The sequence below is a fragment of the Chlorocebus sabaeus genome, chromosome 16 (genome assembly GCF_047675955.1).
Source record: "Chlorocebus sabaeus isolate Y175 chromosome 16, mChlSab1.0.hap1, whole genome shotgun sequence".
NCBI classification, from domain to species: domain Eukaryota; kingdom Metazoa; phylum Chordata; class Mammalia; order Primates; family Cercopithecidae; genus Chlorocebus; species Chlorocebus sabaeus.
This window is the reverse complement of record NC_132919.1, coordinates 25,783-40,982: the sequence shown is the minus strand read 5'-3', so window position 1 is coordinate 40,982 and position 15,200 is coordinate 25,783. Positions and strand designations below refer to the sequence as shown.

At 49.0% G+C, this 15,200-nt stretch overlaps 1 protein-coding gene across 4 annotated transcripts in view; it reads right to left on the bottom strand.

Annotated features, from left to right (window-relative positions):
• The window catches only part of LOC140713572 (uncharacterized), an 89,230-nt gene that overhangs the window by 48,259 nt on the left and 25,771 nt on the right, over positions 1 to 15,200 (bottom strand). For 3 of the 4 annotated variants that reach the window (XM_073023827.1, XM_073023828.1, XM_073023829.1), the window contains exon 1: positions 1 to 15,200. This exon is cut by the window's left edge. The exons of the other annotated variant lie outside the window; for it this stretch is intronic. The gene's annotated coding sequence lies outside the window, so the exon portion shown is untranslated. 4 annotated transcript variants of the gene reach the window in all.

Genomic DNA, 15,200 nt, shown 5'->3' with positions numbered 1-15,200 from the left:
AGATGAGCACGAGGGATCCTGACAGATCATCCCTGGCACCGAGCAAGGGGCGGACACTACCCGCTGTTCCTGACGCATCAGCCCTGGCACTGAGCGAGGGGTGGCAGCACGGCCTGTGCCCCTGCAGATGCAGAGGGATGTGAGGGGGACGCAGGCTGGGCTTGGAGGCTAACTCAACCACCTGCGCTTGCACTTCCGTTCCTCATGGCAGGGAGGTGAGGCACAGGCAGCATTAGGGCTCACCTTGCCCCCGGGCTGCACTTTTTTCTGCTTCTGAGTCGTGCTCGCTTTACATGGACAGGCATAGCTATAATAACGGTTCCCTGATTATTTCGCTGCCTACATAAAGGGCTTTCAGAATTCACTTCCATCCTTAGGAAAGGCGGCCAACACCAGGCTGTCTCCCTTAAGATGCCATGTCTCATATGGGGGAAAAAAAAATCAAGAGAAATCAAATAAAGGCCATAAAATACATCAGTTTCAACACTAAAATTTAATAGTACGCTTTAAATTGAAGATGAGTTAAGTCACATTTCCAAACCTCTGAAAGCACGGTTACTGGGAGGGAATGGTTTGCAACACACAAACGCAGCTCTGTAGAAGTGCCCAAGCTGGATGAAGGCTCAAACGTCAGTGCAAGGAGAAAGTCTGAACAAACTCTCTCCTGCCCTGCTGCTGTCCTCTTCCAAAACACACTGTTTATCTGTCAGTTTAGAACAAGGCCTAGGGAGGTGGGAGGCAGGCCTGGGAGGGTCACCTAGCATCCAAGCTCCTCACCCACACAACTGCGCTGAGCTGAGCAGTACACATAAACACAACTAATTCTCCCCAAAAAGAAGACGGAAGGCAGCACACTGCCACGCCAGGCACCCTGCAGATGAGAAGATTGAGGGGAGCCAGAGGTACCTTTAATCTTGCTTGCATGGTGGAGGGAGAGGAATAATGCCACTCACTTGAGTGTTGCACAATTCTTTCTAGCACTGAGTGGCAGAAAATAAAAGTTATAGATGCTTCCTCAGATAAATGTTTCTGAAGAACTGAACATAAATTATGTGCAGGAAATAGCATTATGAATGCCTCAAGTGCTTCTGTTTTCAATAATCCCAGGGTAATTCTATAAACCTGGGAATCAGTCTCACCCAACTCCAGGATCACGGCCTAGGTGACGTGGGCACACATATCCTGAAGCTCCAATGCTCAACTAAAGTGGGGCGAGTGAAAATGATCCTGGGTATAATTTACACGGACCCAGGAAGGTGGTTGAGCCCCAAATCCCTAAACCAGGAAGACCAGTGTCCTTCAGGGGCCTCACCTCTGTCCTTTCCCAGCCTCTGGGAACCACCACTCTGCTCTCTACTGACACAAATGCCCCTCCAAGGTACAACCAGGAAGATCATCATTCAAAACTGAGAAACGTGGCAGAACAAAGCTGTCAGGAGATTTTAATCACCAACACCACTTGTTACATGACCCAAAGATGATTAAAATCCCAGGCCCTTCACGACTGAATGTTATCTATACTTAAATGCATTTCATCACCATATTGGGGGGTTATTCCTTTGTTTTACTGCAAATATATCCAACTGCTGTAAAAGGAAAAGGCAATTTGTTAATGAAGCTTCTTGGAGTGTCTCAACAGGCCTCCAGGCAGGATAAAAGGCAGGACCTCCTGGCAGAAACGCTCAGCTCTGAGGTCAGGTGGAGTTCTTGAGCACCAACCAAGGCAAAATAAGGTCGAAGACCACACCACACTTTCCTCAATCACATCTTCATTCCACCTTTCCTTCTATTTCTCACGACTTCACTGGCAGAAATTGTGCTGAAAGAAAATGGAAACACACACATACATAGGAGACCCTACAGATGCTGAGAATGGGTGCAGCCGTCACAGTCCGAATGTCCTTTCAGGGCCATCTGACCTGGCTGGGATCCAAGTATCCAAGTGCAAGATTGTATGTTAGACCCGTGAAGCCAGGATTAAAGCTACTGAACGGCAGTTTTCCATCCCACGGAAACCGGCCTTGCTAGGGGCTTCCTCGGGGACCACCGACCTCACGCCACCACCCCTCAACTACTTCAACTAACCTACATCATGGCAGAGGCCTCTCCAGGCAGACCAGCCCTGCCCAAGTCCTGCTTCACGGCAAACCCTCCAGACAAACGTCCTTGGCCTCCTCCGGGAGGCTGTGCTCGGAAGGTGCCCTCATTTACTTCTGTGGCTCTGAGACATTTAACTAGAGCCCAACACATTTCTTCCTGTTCACATAGTATTGAGTTAAAAGATTTTTAGGAGTAAACTTTCACTGGGAAAAATACCATTTCAGGAGCCCCAGTGACCACAATGAAAATGTTTTTACCTTCCCTTACGTGACATCGGCAACACCAGGTCCAGTAAACGTTCTGGATCTCAGATAATGACATATCCACTCATAGTAAGTCTTGGTCTTGTTTCACAAGCTATCAAATGCTGCCCAGAAGCAAGAAAAACCCCACAATGTGGCAGGGAGGGGCGACCAGCGTGAGTTCTAAGGCCAGACCACCCGGGTCTGCTGACAGCGTGGCGAGGGGCAAACAGTGCAGGGTCTAAGACCAGACCGCCCGGGTCCCGCTGACAGTGTGGCTTCAGGAATTTCCTAAACCCTCTGCTCTCCAAGTTTCATGTCAGAAAAATGCAGTGATAACCGTGTCCACCTCGTTTAAATATATATATATACACACACACATATATACACATACATACACACACACACACATATATATACTCCAAAACTACAGCCCTATAAAGGCCATTAATCCTAGTTATCCTCAAGGCATTGAGTGATCAATAATGAGCCGTCCTCCTGCTGCTGACCTGCCTCAGCCGCACCCTCCAGAAACCCCGCATCCACACCAGCCACACAGGATGAGGCCAGGGAAGGAGCAGGACTGTGTCTTGGGAACTTAAACTCTGGAAGCTGAGTTAAATCAGTGCCGCTCAAATCTTGTCACCAACTATCTTGTTAAATTGGGAGATTCCATCTCTGGGGATCCTGAAGGAACCTGAGGCTCTACATTGAGTGAGGTGAGCACTCGTGCTGCAATGAGACGGCAGGGAAAGCAACCGAATCTGGGGTCGCAGCTGCCTGAGGCTTGGGTCCCACCGGGAAAGTGGCACCAGGGCCCTCAGGACAGTGGCGGAGGTCCCAGGAGGCAAGTCCCGGCGCAGAGACTCATGGGCCCAAAGATTGCTCCAGGGCCAGGAGGGGCTGCTGCGCTGACAGCCACGAGGCAGGCAGCCTTCAAGCTCCTCCAGCTGCCATCCTGCAGGCAGGGAGGACAGTGCCCAGACCACCCCGGGGCTCCCCCAGCCTGCCAGGCTGGTACTCTTACTCCAGGCCACTGACAAGAGTACCCATGTTGCAAGCTAGGTTGAAACAGTGCCTCAGGCCTCGGGGCACATGCACACCCCTGCAGGGCCACTCCTACCCAACACCTGGGGATGGCTATTCCCACACATCCTCAACTCACAGCAAAACTTAAAAATGAAAGTCGGAAGATACAGCCAGGAAACCAATGCTTAAGAAGCAACTCCACGGTGACTCTTCCTAGAGCTACTGCTATTGAACATCTTTAAAAACATTTCCAGGGTGACTTCCTAGAGCTATTGCTATTGAAAATCTTTAAAATTCTTCATTTCAAAATTAGTTTTTATTACACTGTCTTCCCTATTCCACCAAGACTCTAGAAAACAAAACCATTACAATTTCCAATTCTATCTTATAGCGGTTAGAAATACACGTTTCCTCAAAGGATTCTACGTGTTTCCTTGGCAATATCCTTTCCATGCCCCATACTACTGCCCGCAACAGGGAAGGCTTTTCCAAACAACCCAACCCAACCCAACTCAAGGGCCCTGAGACAGGCCCCTAACGAATCGTCTACAAACTCTTGAGACAGGCTTGCCCTGACAAATCATCTGCAAACTCCATCTTCCATTAAAAACAGTACCGACAATAAGCATATTACCACCTTTTAAAAATTACTGTAAAGTGGACAGTGTTCAGTTCTGTGAATTTCGGCACAAATATTCCCATAATCATCATCACACAAGCAGAACAGTCCAACAGCCCCAAACCCACTCACGGGGCCTCATAAGCATACCCTTCCATTCCCAGCAACCACCCTCTCTGTGTTCTCCCATCCCCCGGGTCTGTCTTTTGCGAGTGTTGTCGCAAAACACTCGCAAAATCACGATTTCCTGGGCATCGTGCTTGGAGGTGCACCCGGGGTGTCCTGTGATCAACAGCCAGGCCTCGGGGCTGCTGGGTATATATTATTCCACGTATGGCTGTGGCACTTTGTAACCTGTTTTGGGCAACTATAGACAGCGCTATTAACATCTGGGCACAGTTCTTCTTAAACATCAGATTCTGTTTCTCTAGGGTAAATACCCAGGATTGGGGTCACCGGGCCCCACGTTTGTGTGAGTTCAGTTTTGTAAGAAACCGCCAAGCTGTCTGCACCGTGCTGAACCCCAGCATCGCACAGGAGTCCCGGCTGCCTGTCCTCACCAGCACCTGGGGCTGTCGAAGACCTTAGTCAGGCGCTCCACAGGGGTGTGAACACATTCACTGCGGCTTCAGTGCACATCTCGGTGCAACCAGTCACGCTGAAAGTCATTTCAGATGCTTTTGGGCCATCCTCCGTCCTTCTCAGCGAAGCATCTGTTCATGTCTCTTCCGCTTTTAAGTCAGGTGGTTTGTTCTCTGTCATGAGCCGTGGGAGTCCTGTGCATTCTGGATATGAGTCCTTTGCCGGCTGCATGGTTCACAGAAATCTTCTTCTCGTCTATCAAAAATGTGTCTCTTCAATTCCCTAGGGGTGTCTTTTATATTAGAAGTTTAATTTTGATGAGTCTTACCTACTTGTTTTCTTCCTTGATTATGGATCACGGTGTGGCTAAGAGCTCTCACCCTCGGTCTCCACAATTTCCCTTTCTTTTGTAGTTTGGTATTTTACATTCAGGGCTATGGTCCACCTTAATTTTCATACAGGAATTTCTCCCTGTTTTCACTCTTTTGCATATGGCTGTCCCATAATTCCAGCACCATTTGTTGAAAAGACTCAAATTCCACTGAACTGCTTTTGCGTCTTTGGATCTGTTCTGGACTCCACTCTGTCAGCTGACTCGTGTGTCCATCCTGAGCATAATTTGTGACTTTAGTGGCTGTCTCTGTGAAAAAAGGAATTCTGTCGGGAAGCAAAAACCACATTAGAAATGCTCTAAATAAGATTTTTCCTGTTGTCAGGAGAGCAAAGCCACTGCCCTAAGCAGAGGTGAGGCCTCAACAGCTCCCGGGCACAACCTTAACACACAATGGGGAAGGGAATTCATTTCAAGGGCCACAACGTGAGACCAGCATAGCCATGAAAACTGCAATAATTTCACAGCAGAATGAAATTCATAAAGAACTGCTGAGAAGCGTGTGATAAGTTACATAAATCACTGTTCCTTAAATTCTGACGGTTGACTAGAACAGAAATAGCTTCACGGTACAGTTCAAACAGGAGAAAGGTAGGTAGGGGTGGTTTCCACACCACACAGGGCCTGCAGGAAAGAGACACTCTTCCTCTAAACGGGAGATCCCGGGAGTGATGTGGTAAGCCATGGTGAGAGGCAAGGAACTGTGCAAGCCGGAGTCGCGGCCTTGGCCCCACCGCGGAGCCTGTGTCCTTGAATGACGAGGCTCAAATGTCAGGCCAGGGCAACCAAGGCAGTTATCAGGGGACAAGAAAACGAGCGCACGGTGGAGGCAAAGGTCTGAAATTGCGCAGCAACTTCGAGTCAAGTGGGACAAACTGACTCAAAATACAGGTTCCAAAAACCATCACAGAGAGCTGTTCCTCGGCTCTGGAATGGCTAAGTGACTAATGCCCACACTGAGCATCTGCTCCCAGAGACGACCCTGGTGACCTAAGGCCCAGCTCTTCCGAACCCGCGCCAAACCTCAGTGAGGAACTTTGTTGGTATCTTATGGCACATTGACATGTTCCCTTAAAATCTGGTATTTCATCAACAATGCAGGCGCCAGCTTTGACTCGTACACATTTCAATTAAACAAGATAATTTACACCCTGACCATGCCAGGTAAGAGGTTTACTACAATCTTTAAACAGAGCCAGAGGCTACAGTCTGCTCCTACACAACACCATGTCTCTACAAGTTCGATGGGTTTTTACTTTCCATGTCTTCACTTGCCTAGTGCTAGAAAGCAGATTAAAAACAGAAGGAACCCAGAAGCACTATTGAATGAGACTCAAATATCTTGCAGTCATCATCGTGATGAGACGTTTATTAAACAGAAATGTTCTCCCCTGTAGAAAGCAGCACATATCAACACACCGATAACTGTCGCCAGTATTCCAGATCATCTTCCCTCCCATGGCCACAGTGCAGGGCAATGGACCACGCACACCTGCAGACCCACGGAAAGCGGGGTGACACGGCCGATTCTTGTAGCGAGCAGGCCAGGGTGCACTCAAAGTGCATCTCTTTCCAGAGGTCCGCCATGGAAAGTTACACATTTATTCCACGAGTTAATGGCACTGCACTATACATTTCTGTAAGATTCTCTTAGCAAGCTTTTCCTTCTGCCTAAAATGTCCTGACACAAACTGAAAAAGCTCTTGGAGCTGCCAAAGACTTCAGTATCCCCTTAACTATTGTCATGCACGCCAGTGTGAAGAGACCACCAAACAGGCTTTGTGAGCGCAACATGTCTGTTTATTTCATCTGGGTGCAGGTGGGCTGAGTCCAAAGAGTCAGCGAAGGGAGGTAAGTGTGGGGCCGTCTTATAGGATTTGGATAGGTAAAGGAATATTACAGTCAAAGGGGGCTTGTTCTCTGTCGGGCAGCAGTGGGGGTCACAAGGTGCTCAGTGGGGGAGCTTTTTGAGCCAGGATGAGCCAGGAAAAGGAATTTCACACACAAACAAAATCATCGCTTAAGGCAAGGACCGGCCATTTTCACTTATTTCTGGTAGAATGTTATCAGTTAAGTCCAGGCAGGGCATTTGCACTTTAGTGATTCTTCAGTTACTTCAGGCCATCTGGGCGTATATACGTGCAAGTCACAGGGGATGCGATGGCTTGGCTTGGCCTCAGAGGTTTGACAACCATAGTCTTTACTTTTAAGGTGTGGGGTAAGATCATATAATCCCCAACTAAGCTCCTGATGCTGTGTGCGGCATCCAGCAACAGCACATTCCATTCCTGGATTACATTTGACTCAGGAGTGCACAGTGAGAATGATTTGTGGTGAATGAAACACCAGGCAGGAGGTTGATTCCGCTGGGCAGCTCTTCACACACAGCCCAGTCGCTGAGGGGAGAGGAAGAGGCCCACGCGCGTCCACCGTGCTCACGCTCCCTTGGAGTGCACCCCACTCCTAGAGACCTGGACCCAAGGGAAATCTCACCTAAAAATGGGCAAACCCTCACTTTGGCAGAGGGACAGGGACTCGGGGCCACAACTTGACCTCAGAGCAACACAAGTGCAGACATAGCACCCCAGGACACCCTCCCCACCCAAATTCAAGGAGGAAAACCAACCCCCGCCCCCTTGCAGAAACCCCCGGCTGCTGGAGCAGACGCCTGCCGGCGTGTGCAGCCTCTGCCGTCCCACATTCCGGGCTCAGCACCTGTGCCTCAGCCCTGGCACTGCTCGCCACACCCACAGGTGTGCCAGTAGGGGCAGGTCCTAAGGTCTCCACTGCACCAAAGCCCGCAAGGAAAAGGGGCAGCTCCCTCCAGCAGGAGTCCAGAAGCACACACTGCACCAGCGTCACAGCGTGAGAATTCTCCCCTCGGTCTCCGAGTCGCCAGTCTGTTGCCTGCCACGGTCTTCTGCCAATGGCAAGGCCCAAGCTGGGCGCCACGTTTGGTTCTCACCATTTCCCTTGTCAAGATCAATACTGCAAACATATCCAATTCATCCTGTCACTAAAAAGGAAATAATCCGCCATCTCCATCACAAATGACGCAACCAGGTTTCCATTACTGCGGTGTTTTTTTCCCCCCCCTCTATTTTGAGATGGAATTTCTGCTCTGTCTCCCAGGATGCAGTGCAGTGGCGCGATCTCGGCTCACTGCAACCTCTGCCTCCCGGATACATGTGATTCTCCTGCCTCAACCTCCCAAGTAGCTGGGATTACAAGGTGCCTGTCACCATGCCCGGCTAATTTTCATATTTTCAGTACAGACGGGGTTTCACCATGTTGACCAGGCTGGTCTGGAACTCCTAACCTCAGGGGATCCACCTGCCTCCTCCTCTCAAAGTGCTGGAGTTACAGGCGTAAGCCACCAGGCCCAACCATTACTGGTGTAATTTCTAAGCCACTCTCTCACACCCACTCCCTTTTTTTTTTTTTTTTTTTTTTTAAAAGAACCAGCTTTATGCCTATATTTTTTCCCAGAGAACCAGTTACCCATTTCAAGTACAAATAAGACACCATGTTTAAAAACCAAAAATGCCAATTTGCACAGAAGTCTCCAAATACCTAGTTGATTTGAGCCTTGAGAATAACATCAAGCTGTTGGCTGAATACAACTTCCCTTTCCATCTGTCTGCTTGTGAGTTAGACACAAGGACGAAGCCACGAGCTTGGGACATAAAGGCAGGAACCACCAAGGCAGCCGAGACTCCAAATAAAAACTCGAAGGACCAACACAAATGCACCACACCCTGCACACCCTCTTCTCCTTCCTTTTCAGAATTTCCAGAGGATGAAACAGGGACCTCCTCAGACGTCCCACGGTGCAGGTGGCCAGAGGGGAAGGCGGCAGCAGCCTGAATGAGGTGACCAGGAAATCACATTCCACAGACAGAAATTCTCCATGTGCTTTACATCCTCTGTCTCTGAAGAACTATGCCAGCCTAACAGTTGCTAGAAAACCACCTTCAAGTATCATTTCCCATTTCAAGCAAAGAAAACAGTGGTGTGGCATGAGGGAAAAACATAGCCATATGTTCTGGGGTATTAAATAAGGTTTTTTCTGTTATAAACGTATAATTTTACATTCTCAGATTTCTGTATAATTGATATGCTTCCTAATTGGCAGACATAGTAATAAAAAGTGAATTCCAAGTGTAAGATCAGAGGACCCGTTCACATGGCTTCAAGTTCTGCTACTGTGTTTCAACTTAAGAAAATGGTTCTGTGCGTTGGTAACAAGGCCTGAGAGTCTGTGTGTGAGTCTGTGTGGCTGTAATCAGGGTTCGTGTTGGCTCTGTACCAGAGGATGTTACACTGTTACATTATCTTCTACAAAAAATCCTGAAAAAATGAAGGCTGAATAGACATACACACCCTCCCAAAACAATCCAAATGTCCACCGATATGAAAAACGGATGAATTACGGTTTCCATCATGGAATATTCCTCAGCAGTGAAAACAAACTATAGCCACAGGTGCCAACTAGGATAAAGAAAACCTTTTAAACACGTTTAAAGTGAACTGACTAGGTGGAATTCCTCGATTACAGGCATCTGCTCCAAAAGGGTACTGTTCTGAATCCTGTGATGTAGAATGATATTTAGCAATCCTGTTTTGGGGCACATCTAGAAAAAAAGCAAAATAATGACTACACAATTTTAAATTCTTTGTAAATTATAACTATTACTATGAAAATTCTAAAAATGTGAAAATCTTCCCAACTGTTGTTGGACAAGCTTCAAAATAAATACCCTGGCATTGCTTGCCACACCCACAGGTGTGCCAAAATAAATGAAAATATAGCCTAAGTTAGTAGAATCGAAACCTGAAGATGTACGAGCCGTCCCCCTGCCTCGCTATCTATACATCGTGTAGAAATTTAAGAGCAGGTAGTGACACTGCAATGCAAGGCTCAAACCAACTGGGTATTTGGAAACTTCTATGCAAATTAGCATTTTTGGTTTTTAAACACGGTGTTATTTGTACTTCAAACAGGTAACTTTTTGATTCCCTTGGAAAAAATATAGCCATAAACCTGGTCTAAAAAAAATAAATACGGGAGTGAGTATGAGAGAGAGTAGCTTAGAAATTTTAAAAGTATCAGCAGGGAGCAGTGGCTCATGCCTGTAATCCCAGCACTTTGAGAGGCAGGCCCAAGGGACCTTTGAGGACACTGGTCTCCTCTGCTGCCTTCCTGCTGGACTGACCCCAGGATATTCACTGGATTTCCACCCCTGTCTCATTTAACATCCCAAGGGTGGTCTTCATCCTCATCTGGGGCTCAGCTCTGCCCCAATTTCTTAAATCTCTGCCTTCAGAGCCTGAAAACACCCACGCCCAGGGTCACCCTAAGTCCATGTTTACCCCAGAGAGTCCCAATTTTATGTTTTCCCAGCATCGCCTTAGTGATAATTTATCCTGTCAATTCCAACTGCCTTCACACCTCACCCCTGCTGTCTCCCAGCAGACCCCACTCAGATGCACATGCCCCAGACCCCACACCCAGGTCTGTGCATGCTGCCCTGCTCTGCCCATGTGGGGACCACCTCTCTTTCTTGAGGAATCAGCTGGCGATCATCTCCTTGTGGAGGGCTGCCCTGACTTCCAACTCTCTCCAGCAAAGGCAGAAGCCATCCTCGGTACTTCCCCAAAACTCAGGCCAAGTACGAAGATGGCACAGATGTTAGCTGTGCCTGGGATGCCATGGGCAGGGTCCCCAGATGCTCTGCACATGGCCCGGAGCACTGCCTGAACATAGCAAGTGCTGAAGAAACAAAACTGACATGCGCTGACCTCTGCTAGGGCCCCCTTCACCATCCACATCTGTCTCCCCTCTGGACAGTAAAATCCACAAGACACGGAGGGCTTGTCTCACTCATCTTCAAACTCCCAGAGTCACCCTGGTAGGTAAAGGGGACTCAAATGTCTTCTGAAGGAAGCGGCTGGTTAGCTGCCAAGTTAAAGGGCCTCTGAAATTCAGAGCTCTGCATAGGAGTCCAGCACACTTTATTACGAATGACTCCAACCACGGCAGAAGTGGCCGTGGAACCAGTGCTAACCAATTCAGGGTTTGTTCACTGTTTCTCAGTTAATTATCACAACTCACAACTCATTCTCACAGAGCAGCTGCGAACAGATCCTCAGACGTCTACACAGAGTGGGACGATGGCGCCGAGTCACGTGAACGTCCTGTTGCAGACTGGGAGACACCGGTCAGACATGGACCCAGGCAGAGCACAGACCTCACGTTAAATCTGCTCCCTGTAAACAGCGCTCCCTGCCAGGCCCTTTCCTATCCGCACAGCTTCTACAAATTCAACTCTCACACCTGACACCTAACAATACTGCACACCCCCATGTGAACGTCCCATTTACCTCCCAAAATGACCCGGCATGGCCGAGTACAAAAAATTTCAACATAAGGGAACTGGAGGGAATGTGGGGCTTTCTCGAGTACCTGCTGCCTCCTGATGGGAGGGTCCAATGCTTCACACCCCTAGTGAAGGGCGGGTCTCTTCGGCCCCCCGACTTTGACCTGGAGCTTAAATCAGCATTAACTAATTTCACTTTCCAGGACCAACTTCAAAGGCCTGCAAAGCCAGAGAAGGGAGAGGAGATGGAACACGCCCTCACCTCAGACCTGCCACAAGCACGCACTTCTCAGATGCGTCCCAAGGTGCACAGCGTGTCCGATGCCTGTTTCACATCCACCGACCTGCAGGTCTTCTATGTGGCATCAGCCTCTTGGGCACTGGAACCAAGAGGTATAATGGCAAATCCCCTATGCAGCAAAGGTGAGGCAAAGGGACCCAACGCAATGGAACTGACCTTTTTCTGACAGTCTCAAAACAGAAGGAAAATACTGTACAGCCAACTTCCCCTCACACAGGTTTATTTATCTGTGACTCAGCGGCCATGACAGACAACTTCAGGTTCTTACCGATTCCTATTTTCCCCATCCAGGAAGCCTTGGTTTTTAATATCGTACGCACTTGCCATTTTGTAGGCCAAAAACAGCAAATACTGGCAGTTTCCTACAGTTCAACTGAATAAAATATGATCATGGCCTTTTGTGAAACCATGAAGAAGAGGTGGATATCTCAATATGTGTTTCCAGACTGGCTTTGTTCCTGAAGTGGTAACTCTGTTCACTCAGGATTTTAGACACTGAAGAATAAACATCAATATCCCACCAAGAAAATCAAAACAATGAAATAATTTTGCATCCACCTTGGAGCCGTTTTAGGATAAGGCAGGACACAAACTTTTAAAAAGCTGCAGTTGTCCCTCTGTATACACAGGGACATGGATTCCAGAACACCCCCCGAGTTTACCCAAATCTACGTATCCACAGGACTCCACGGCCACCCTATGGAACCGCATGTAGGAAACGTCGGCCCTCCACAAAGCCAGGTGTTTTCAGTAAGGGTTTGGTTGGAAAATAATTAACGTAAGTGATCCTTCGAAGCTCAAAACCTATGTGGTTCAGGGTCAGCTGCATTTATTACTTGTGTCATATCTGAGGCCTGAAAGCCATCATTCTCGATACCTTAACGTGATGGTTAACAAACTAACTGTTCTGATTAGAAAGAGGAAAAAGCTTATTTTTAAGCTGACAATGAGAGTGGATGCGGCTACGGTGAACGAAGAACAGACCTAAGCAAGCACCAAGGCTGGGGTGACTGCCTGTGCTCAGACCCACCAGGGCCTGTTCCTCCATCTCCCTCTGCTGAAAGGGATAACCGCTTCTCCCCCACGACTAAAGGGCCTTTTTTAAATACTCACACGAGAAGTGCTATGAAAAGCTAAAAGGTCACAGATAACATTTTTAAAAATAAACATTAATGTAAGCATTTAACAAGCCCATTATGATTTTTTAAAAAATGGTAATAAGTTCTTGGGTGTGGTGGCTCATGGCCGTAATCCCAGCACTTTGGGTGGCCGAGGTGGGTGCATCACCTGAGGTCAAGAGTTTAAGACTAGCCTGGCCAACATGGTGAAAACCCTTCTCTAACGAAAATACGAAAATTAGCCAGGCATGGTGGCAGACGCCTGTAGCCCCAGTTACTTGGGAGGCTGAGGGAGGAGAATCACTTGAACCCAGAAGGGAGAGTTTGCAATGAGCCAAGATCGTGCCATTGCACTTCAGCCTGGGCGTTGAGTGTGAAACTCCATCCCAAAAAGAAAAAAAGATTATAAAGTTTTCTTTCCAATGAACCTATCATTCAGCCACTGAGGTATCCTATAGCTACTTATTCAGCCATGAGATACACAACAGGAGATATAGGCGAACAGGACACAGTTCTTCCCTGAAAGGCGGCGGCACCCTCAACAGAAGGGAGGCACATACTCCGAATGGAATCGGCATAGGGAACAGATGCTGCTGCAGGTGGAACTGGCTGCACAGAGCACCCGCTCAAGTGTCTGAGAAACAAGGAGCCGTTGGTGCCATCACCTTTCATACCTGAGCTGGGTGGTGATGACATCACTACCACTACCACCCGGGACAAAGAGCCCCAGAACCACACAATGAGCTTACAAACTCACCAAGGCGACGACCGAGTAATGTGCGTGGAGTGATGCGAACACGCAGACGTCAGTCAGGGCCACGCGCGGAGTTGGTTTTGTGCATCAACCTGAGCGTGCCTAGGGTGCCCAGATGGCTGGTTCTGCATTATTTCTGTGTGAGATGCATGTTGGCCTCTGGACTGAGTGGAGACCCATCCTTGCCGGTGTGGGGGGCACCACCCTATCCACCCAGGGCCCGAGTAAAACAGCAAGGCGGGGAAAACTGGGTTCACTCCACCTGTCTGGCTGATGGGCCAGTGACATTTGTCTTCTGCAGCCCGTGCTCCTGGGTCTCAGCTCCTCAGACCCGGGTGGGATCTGCACCCTCCGCTTCTCAAGTCTTCAAGCCACACCCTCCCAGGACTCCAGCTTGCAGGCTGTGGGTCCTGGGGCTTCTTGGACACTGTAGCCCCTGCAACAAGCCTCGCCCTGGAGACACACGCACACCCGGCTGGCTGTCTCTCTGGAAGCCCTGACTAAAAGCCGCCCCTGAAAGTGGTCTTCAGAGTTTCTTTCTAGCCCTAAGATCCCAGCGCCCCTCCTACAATTCTAGGCGGAAAGGTGAACGGAGACCAATGGACAGAGGTGTGTGCGAGGACACACCAGGCAGCAGCACTAGGCAGGAGGGCACTAACGCTCACTAAGCAAAGAATCAATGCTGCTTGCCACAAAAATGAGAGCAGTAAAGATTTCTTCAAACAGAAATGAGTTTGTTTCATGATTTGCTCTTAATACATAAGAAAGCATAAAATTAGGCCTATTAACAATTACGTAAGTCTTTAGAGGCCCTTGAACTACTTCTGTCCCTTTGTGTTTTTATAGAAAATAAGCCTGAGGTTAAAGAGAATAACGTCACTGGCCACAGCTGGGGCCACGAGAGGACACAGCTTATACCCCTGAGGTCCCTGGGTGCCCCTGAGTCCTTCCCTTGCTATTTATGGAAATATGGGAGAAACCAGGAGGTCTGAGCACAGACCTGGCTGTGCTCCTGGGGGCCGAGGAAAGCACCCATCTGTCCAGTCTTCCCTCCACACCCCAAGGTTCCCTCTTACCCAGACTCTTGGGCTGACGCGGCTCATGCACTCAACAGCGCCATCATTAAACGTTTAGCTTCGCATCACGAGGGCCTCCTCTGGCCTCCTCTGACCACTCCTGAACCTGCAGTCAGCACTAGTCTGCAGGACACGCGTGGAAAAAGTTCATGGATCACGGTCTCCAACGAGGAAGGTGCCAGGCAAGGAGTCGGAGAGCTGGGGATGGAACAGCACTCACCCAGGGAGGCGAAGGCCAACAGCGGCCACCACCGAGGGCCTCCCTTCCCACCTTGAGGGCAGCTCACCCAGGAAAGCGAAGGCCGACACCGGCCACCACTGAGGGCCTCAAGGGCTCTCCCCACCCTGAAGGCGGCTGCGATCACATTTCCCATCGCACCAAGAGACCCCTGTATTGAGCACAAACCTTTCCAACCTTTGAATCTATAAGGAATCACAACACAGACATTCCCTCAATCCAAATGGCCAGCCCACAAAACAGACACGCAATCATGCACATTTCCTGTGGGAAAATCAGTCAGTCCCTGGGGCCTCGCGCCAGGGGTGGGGGAGCATCATGGGGAGATGCCCCAGCCCCAGCCTGGCTCTTCTCTCTACAGCTCCTTGCC